Below are 9,551 nucleotides of genomic sequence, written 5' to 3' on the forward strand. Positions count from 1 at the left end.
AAAAATAAATAATAAAAATTATAATTTTAAAGTATAAACATATATTTTAAAGTTTAAATTCAATTTAAAAATTAAAAATATTTTATTTTTTAAGGAAAAAACAAAAAGGGCCTTAAAGAGCCACCCGAACCTGAGCCTATTTTTTTAAGGCTTATTAGGGCTAGGCTTGAAAGCCTAATTTTTTAAAAAATATTATTTTTTTAAACCTGAACCCTTATAAAAATGAGCTTAAACGGGTGGTCTTTTAGGTGCAACCTTTATTTTCAACTCTAATCACAGAGCAACTTTTTTAGCTTAAACATAAAATGGTTGAAGGGTCAAGAATAATGATCCTATAATTTTGACCAAGTTCAACGAAATGTTTCATTAGCCATTTAATTGAGAACAAATGCCGACATTTCCTTATTAAGTTTTTTTTTAAAAAAATATCCAATCAATATTTTTATTCTTCAGTTTAAGGCATGTGGCTTAATCTCTAAAGTATGTTTTATATATTTTAATTTTATTTATAAACTTGATCATAAATAAAAATTATTGTAGGTCTTGCCCAGTAATTAATTAACTAATTTAATTAATATTTTTCATTAATTAAGCCTCCACAGTCCACAGTCTGCCCTCAATCATATGTTATATTATTTGAAAAGAACTAGATTTTTCAGAATGACTTATTTTTCAGCCAGATTCTTTGGAAGGCTTAAAAGTCGCTGGTTTTGCCCATTTTATTATATGCTTTTAAGGAACAATTGAACATCATCGTCCTGGTCAAAAAAATAAAAATGAAAACAGAACATCATTCACCGCCAACTTTGACTATTTGTATTGCATCTAATTCCTAATTAAATTGGGATATTTTTGTACATCAAATAAGGCATATCTCATAGATTTGAAAATTCTCATATAAAATAATATAATTATACGTTTGAATTATGACTCACATTTTATTTCTATAGTTATTATATATTTTATTGTTATGATTCTTGTATATATTTATTTTTGTGAATGAAATAATCCAGATACTATTCAAAAGACAGACAAGAGCGATGGTTTTTTTCCACCTTTGATAACACAAAAGCGATGTTTTTGGCTTCAACGTCACATGCAGACGCAATGCTTGAATGGAAAGAAGATACTGCTTTTTAGCTTCAGATACAAAGTTATTCAAAGGCAGGAAAAGTTATTATTGAATAGTAATATATTATTGACATAGACCAAATTAGGCATTCTTTCTCAATTTTCTTTTGGTTGGTAGCAACCAATATGGATCATTTGATCAGAATATCATGCTATTTCTTATCATAAATTACATCACTTTTACTTTGAGTTTTGAATAAAATTATACGTATAATATTATCTTTTAAACATCACATCTGAGACCCTTGATATTTTGATATGTATTCTCAAGATGATGTATATAGATGGCTAAATTTTGAGTTGTTAAACTCGGACTTGACAATGCATATTTTTCCATGAAAAAAACTAATTTTATTTTGAAAATGAATGCACGGTACGTACACAGAAAGTTTATTTTACAGATAAAAATAAATTAAAAAAGAATAATTAATCATATGAAACTTAAATTTATAACAAGCTGTGTGATTGTTATTGTATATAGAAGTTATAAACAACATGAATATCTCACATTTTTGCCAACTATCTCAAATTTAAGTAATAAAGCATCTATCTAGCATTTTTTTCCTTTTCTTTTCTTTTTTCTTACTATCCTAATTATCCTTTCCCTATGGGGGCACACGCACACGCACAATCACACTTAATAATATTCTCCCAAACTATTGGGGTTTACAACCTTCCCATTTTAAGGGGGTATGAGATGTTATAGAATCAAGTGGGAAAAGCATCTGTGCAGGTAAGTGTGTAAAGTAATTGAATTTGACAGTAAAGCAACTGATTTGTTTTGAAAATATCTTACACTTCGATTGTTGAGATCAAGACTACTGGTATAGTATGAACTTTCGACTCTCACGGTCTCACCTTTATAAATCTGTCTCTACGTACGTGGATTTTGATATTTGACTTCTATAATAAGACAATTCATTTGGGAAAGTTGGATCTATCGGCTAGAGTAGTTATGGATTTGGATTGCAGAAGTGGCTTAAGTTTATTCATTCAGTAAATATCTTATGTGGGACAATAACATGTATATAATTCAATTTAATTGAATATTTATCAAATAATGTTGTCATGTGATATTCAAGAAGTAGTAAATCTCAACTTTCTTTTTTGGAGGGAATAGATTTTGTTGATCGTAATGATTGTTTTGAATTTATGAAGAGAAATTTATTTTGATAATTTTTAATTATTAATGAAATCTAATAGTGATAATTGAGTTACTTATTAAATGAGTAAACTTAAGTCATTTATTGAATCCAAGAGTAGCTATTGAAAATTTTAGGTATTTTGAAAATTAATCATTATTCTAAAAGAAATTATCATTAAATAATAATATTAATCATTATAACCTCCCTACTAATTTTTTGAGCAAAATTGTAACCTTCCTCCTTAAATCTTTTACTTTTGTAACCTAGCTACGTATTTAAGCCCATTGACTTTGTAACCTCTGATTATTATTAAGAATTAAGATCTTATGGTTGCTGCATTTAAAAGCCAACGTTCGGATTTCATATATATATATATGTATATATGTAGTGTTGGAAAACTTTTTTATAGGTACATACATACGTATATATATACAAGGTAGCTTTCGATAATATTATTTTGCTTATCTCTTCTTTAATTTCTGGGTTGCAATATTTTGCCTTCTGTAGTTCTGTTCCCAAGTTATTCAAGAAGAGCCTATTTAACATTAGGTTAGTGTCAATTTTAACACAACTTAATTAGATCCTCATGAGCAGTGATTGGTGGAAGAGCTTCTACTCCAACGGGTTTTGAATTGGCTTGATTCAGATTAGTTGAAGCTATTAGCTTTCAGGTACCATACGAGAGGGTTCTACGAAGAAACTCTTACTTTTTTTCCTTTCTTTTTTTTTTTCCCTTAACATCTAAAACACTTATTCCACATTTGCACCCACAAGAAAAACTCTATCATGACTAAAAGTGTAACAACTTTCATAATATGAGAAGGATTTGAATTTTTAACCACTGATTGGTTTGAGGGGAATGGGACAAGGGAGCAGAGGAAAATCTTAATTGTTTTGATTATATTTTTTAAAAAAAGCATAAGGTGGGGTTGAAAGTTTTGATCTAATTTTTTTTCCATTTTCTTATGTACATATATATATATTCTATCCATTAAAATTTCATAATTCTAGCTATTTATATTTATTTTTTGAGTAGATTTTATTAAAAATCCCCGTCCCTTCCCTCTTTGGGCTAGCTCTTCTGAAATTAATATTTACTCATGCTCACTCACCATTTCCAAATGAGCTAACTCCAATTACAAAAATATTTTGTTAGTATATACAAATAAGAAGTCAATTATATAAATTATACTTCTAAATTTCATTAGTAACAGAACTCTTAAATTATTTATTTTGATTTATTATTATATACAAAACGCACATGGATCCATCCGGCACATAAAAAAGGGAAGGAAAAAAATCACGAATAAGGACTATCTTTTATATATTCTTCAATAAAAATGATAAAAAACAAGATTATTGATAATTTTTCGTATCTTCTTTTCTTTTCTTTTCTTTTTTATGATAATCACCTTTTCGTATCTTCTTTTGGCCAACCTGCACCTTTTCGTATCTCAAGCAATGAAATCACTTATAATAATATACTTTAATTAATTAATGGTTAGATAAGAAATTTTTGCATTCCATAATGCCTATAGTAATTTACTAATTGTAAAAGTAATAATTTGTAATTGAGTTCCTAAAGCTGATTTTTTTGGCCTAATCCCTAAAGCTGATTCAACTTTTTTTTTAAGTAGTATTTTAACCACAAATTAATTTTTTCCTTATATTAGGAGAGATTAAATGAAAAGAAATGATCATTAATAGAATAAAGCAGGATAAAAAAAATTTTATTGTTTAAAAGTTTTATGATGGGAAGGAATAGTTTTACAATTAATGTTTGGGAGTTATCATAAAATAAATGGAACGAAACGGATTAGAACTTTTTTCTTTCTCATATAACTTAATTTAAAAAAAAAAAAAAACAATACCCATTAAATAATTATAATATTTATCTAATAAAAAATGAATGCTCATCAGCCAACCTTGCCCAAAACATTCGGGCACATCATCAGCAGGGTTTAAACTTCTACCTGTGCCATATTTAATCCCTGCCACTTGATCTGTCATTGACTGCCTGTATACCACGTAAGTTTCAAGCTATATAGTTAGACTTACATGTGAGAAAATATCAACAAATACTGGAAAAAATATGAAATGAAAATATTAATAATATATGGATGTAAGAAGGAAAGTAGGCCAAGTTAAGTTACATATATGGCGATGAGAAATTTTCTAAAGGACTTCCCCTTGTCCCCTATGTATGATGAAATTGGAATTGAGCAATCTGCTTGTCGAGATTCATAGGTTTTATTTTATTTTTAATTCAATATTTATTAAAACGAAAATTGTGAAAATTTTAATAGATCTACCTTGTTAAGCATATGGATAATACAGATTTAAAATTCAATTTTTATTTTTGATACAAAAAATAATGACTATTCAATTTAATAATAATTTTTTTATAATTTTTACAAATTTACTTTCCAGATGTACAAGAAAAGTTTAAATTTAACATTAAATTTACTATCCAAACGTACAAGGAACAATTTAAATTTCTGCATAGCTAATTTATAAAAATTTAAAAAATTTTAATATTAAATTAGGCCATAAGGTTAAATATGTATTATCCATATTGATAATAAAATAGACTTATTATTTTTTATAATTTTTATTTTCATAATTATAAAATAAAAAATGAAATAAAACTTGTTAAGTCGGAACGTTTGGAGACAAGTACCATGGTTCTAACCATGTGACGAGCACTCAAACCAAGCCCGGTGAAATTTATAGCAATTTATATTGTGGACATGTCAAAAGCAGCATCTGTACAAGAAAAATCATGTCTAATTTAAGAATATTTTAGATATTACTATAGATGTATACTTATCTTCGATTATAATTTCCTTGATTGTATTTATATAAATTAATTCTAATATATTCTACCAAAATTAAAGAAAAATTTTAAATATCATTAATTATGTCTACAAATTTAATAAGGTTTTAATTTTGTCTCTATTAAATCTTATAAATTACTTTAATAACATCTATTTTACGCCATTATTTGATATGCCTTATAAATAAGATCGAAAGAAGTATATGTATTTTTCGTTATCAAAAAATATATTGCCTTGCTCTCTCTTATTTTAAATTTTTTTTATTGGCTGTATTCAACCACAAGGAAGAACAGAACTTCCATGCCCATCCAACTATGCCATTTTCAGACAAACAATTTTTTCACTTAAAATTATAAGGTATTTTTAACTAGCTTCAGCCTTTTAAGAAAACAATCTAACATCATTAAAAATTGCATGCTCTTTTTCATGTATATTCTTATTCAATAGAGTAACTTATCACAAATAAAGCTGATAATTTTAGCTAAACTTAATTAATTAGTTTAAATAAGTTTGAGAAATCTTAAAATTAAGCTTGAGAATTTAGAATTTTTTTTCTTCATTGTGAGCTTTTTTGGCCCAATATTCTTGAATTGAATAGGCCTAACTCTAATATCCAAATTTTTGTTATTAACTAAATTAAATTAGCCTTTACTTCAGTATTCATTTCATACTCACAAACTATCTCTCAAGACTCAAACTCTAGTTCACATACTTTGCACTTCTAAATGAATTCTCAATATTCCAATTAATAACTATCTACTTTGATTTTGTTTTTTTTGAAATGTAATGTAAAAAAAAACGTAAGAACACAAAATTTTATTTCATATATTTTCATTTTTACTTTTCAACTGGTTGATCTTACAATAGTAACGTGAAAATTGAAACTGGCAAAAAAAAAAAATAAAATAAAATCATCAAACAAGACAAGTAATCGAGCTTACTTGAATAAATTTGAAAACATGAAATTTAGGATTAGACTTGGTTATATAAATTTTTTTATAGGTTCACGTATTTTAAGTCTGATTTAAATATGATCGGCCTGCCTAAATTACTGGCTTTACTTACAAATAAATATAAAATTTTCATTAATTTTAAATATTCATTATGGACAATATTTGTTTTACAAAAATCTCATTAATTACTCATAGAAAACACAAAATAAATGTCTTTTATTTTCTAACATGATAACTTTGAAAAAATGCTTTATAATATTGAGCAAAGGAGTACAATATTTGCATCTTGAACCTCCACAATAAAATAATGATTCTTTGAGGAATTAAGAATTATAAGTTATTTTTGCATACAGACCCTTATGACATGTTTGAATTAATGAGAATTTGAATTTAAATTTGAACCAAATCTTTCACTAAGATACACAAAATTTTATAAATTTAGATTTGATTCTAAATTAAATTCATTTAAAATTATAATTTCTCTATAATTTTAATTTCTTACACATCCTAATCATTTAAACTCTACTCACTTTAAACATTTTATTTTTTTGATGTTTTCATTATTGATACTTCTGCGAATCTTGTATCTTTTTTCATTTCTTATTAATTAAAAAATAAAAATAAACTCTTTATTATTAATTTTTTATTTTTGTTTTGAACTTCAATTCATCTCTCCTCTTTATTTAAAATTTATTAAACTATTCAAATACATAATTTTAAATATATAAATTTTAAATGTAAAATATAAATTTAAATTTAAATTTATTAATTCAAACGCTACCATAATTTTTAGTCTTGGTGGCTAATAATATTAATTGAAGGGACATGGCACGAAAGAGTGTGAGAGCGTGAGAAGAGTGACTGAAATTATTATGGAAGATCTTAGAACCACGAGTAAAAAAGGCAGCGTAGGGTCCGAACATGACCACAGCCACTCCTTAATTCACACGTGCCTCTATCATTATGCATATGATGACAGCCCACATGCTATGAATTATCTTCATCTTCCATTTATATCCCTACCCTTCATGTGTGCCCATCCATGAACGTTCTTTTTTTTTTTTTTTTTTTTTTTTTTTTTGGGTACCCAGCCACCCACCCGACGTATAGGCTGTTTATTACCTTAAGGAATGCTTGTTTATAGAGTTTGAAGATTAGGGAATATTTTGATGGGTAGAAGAAGATGTTTAGATAAAATGGGGATGATTAGAGTTGGATTTTGCAGATGTGAATGGGCTTTTTAAGATAAAAAACTATGGGTGTTCACAAGATGAGACTAGTTATCTCGGAAAATTGTCGAGACTAAATTTTTATCCTACATCCCGTCCTGTTTTGAAAATCATCCCATCCCGTTAGGATTTGGGACAAGATTAGGACAAAATAAAGACGTCCCGCTATTCCCATAAAGCAAATAATATAGGAGAAAAACCTATATAATAACATTCATTAATTAACATTTTAAATTACATAACTTATTGAGCTTAAAATCAAAACAATACAAGTATATAAATTATAACAATTATTGAATTATATCAATCACAACTACAAATGTATAACTTATAGTCAATTATACATAAGACATAACACATTATGATAGCAATTACAAATAATCTCTAAGCTACAAGAATAATAACAACAGACAAACCCAGCACAATATCAAGTTATTGTTTTTTTTTAATTGAAATATGTTAAGTTAGTAACTCTTTCTAAAATAAAATAAGAAATATAATATAAACAAACATTATTAAATAAGTAGATATAATAATAAATTATACTAATATAATTAATATAATGTAAAGAAAGATATTAGCATATACTGCTTACTTTATGTCCTTAAAATTATTAATATAAAAAAATTTAGTTTTAAATAAGAATAGCAAGTATTGAAATTACAATTAATATAATTATAAATTATATTAATATAATTAATATATTTAATGTATATGTTTTTAAAAAATAATATATATCTATATAACATTTAAGATGCAATGGGACATCTTGAAGGTAATCCCATATTTCATTCCATCTCGAACCCATTGGGCCAAACCCCTTTTCGGTCCCGTCCCAATTATTTTTGAGTCAAGACAAGACTCATTTCAATATGATCGAGATGAAATTAAGCTAATAAAAACAGATATAAGTTAAACAACCCTATATGGAAAAATTTGGAATTGGACCAAAACCTAAAAAAAAGCAATAATTACCTGACCCCACCCTTACTTAACTTACCCACACTTTGTTTGATTTTGATTTTGAGCACGTTTGCTTATTATTGTAGATGGTTTATCCTCCATTACAATCTTCTTGCTTCAAATAAAGAATTTGTTCCACCATTCCACAAACCTAATTTCATTCAAGAACAAGTGAAAATGCTGGCCACACAATTTCCTCAATATTACTTTTTTCCCCAAATGTAAGAGAATATTTTCTTTTAAATAAAGGACTGTAGATATTGGTGATGCTAATTTCTTTAGTCCAATGGTAATGATAATTTTTTCAAGTCTTTCACTCCCAAAAAAAAAAAAAAAAAACCGGTAAGCCTGAGCTAGTTATAAGGACATGGGCCTAGCCTCAGGAGGAGGCCCAAGTCCTCAAGAAATTATGCCTTTCCTTTCTCCTGTTTTATTATTATTTTTTTTCGGCAATAAGAAATTTTGACTTAAATTCGATCTCCTCAGCTTCCTTCCACCTGAAAAGCTTTGCACAATTTTTTTCCGAATTTATGATCAATTCATTAATTGTTATATTGGCTGATAAATGATAATCAAATATTCACTTAAAAGTTATAATTTTTTTCAAAATATTTTTCATTTGTTAACAAACTAACAATAAAAATATAAATGATTCTTTAAATAATTTGAGCGAAGGTGTTTAAATTCCCAATTAAATACCTTCACTCAAATGATAATTAGTTCATTACCACAAAATACCATCAATGTAAGAAAATCAATATGTACTTACGTTTGCAAAAAGAAAAAAGAAAAAATACACACACTCATATTTATGTACAAATGTACCATTATGCTTCTTGTTTTTTTTCCGAGTAATTATGCTAATTCTTTTTTTTTTTCAGTTCAAGTATTTAATTTTATAAACGGCATTAACCTCAATTAGATTTCTTTTTGGAACAAACCTTAATTAGGTATAATACGCGAGTATTTAAGGTCTAACAAGTGCGCGTGTCACTCTAATTAGCTATAATCAAATACATAAAAAGGTTGACAATGAAATAATAACACATCATTAGAATCTCCAAAGTACATGATTACAGAAGCTTATCTACCTTGCCTCGCTACCTAAAAAGAAATAAATTAATAATTACAAGGAAATTTGCCATAAAATCCCTTTTGGAAGAGAAATTGTTTTGAGAGACTAAAACCAATTTAAGAACCAAATGTACCCAAGTTTATGACCTTGCACCTCAAACCTATGACCTTGCATAGTATAAAGGTGCAAATTTCATGAAAATACAGCATATTATCTTG

The sequence above is a fragment of the Prosopis cineraria genome, unplaced genomic scaffold (genome assembly GCF_029017545.1).
Source record: "Prosopis cineraria cultivar Desert tree isolate PC_DT_omini unplaced genomic scaffold, ASM2901754v1 PC13, whole genome shotgun sequence".
Taxonomy (NCBI): Eukaryota; Viridiplantae; Streptophyta; class Magnoliopsida; order Fabales; family Fabaceae; genus Prosopis; species Prosopis cineraria.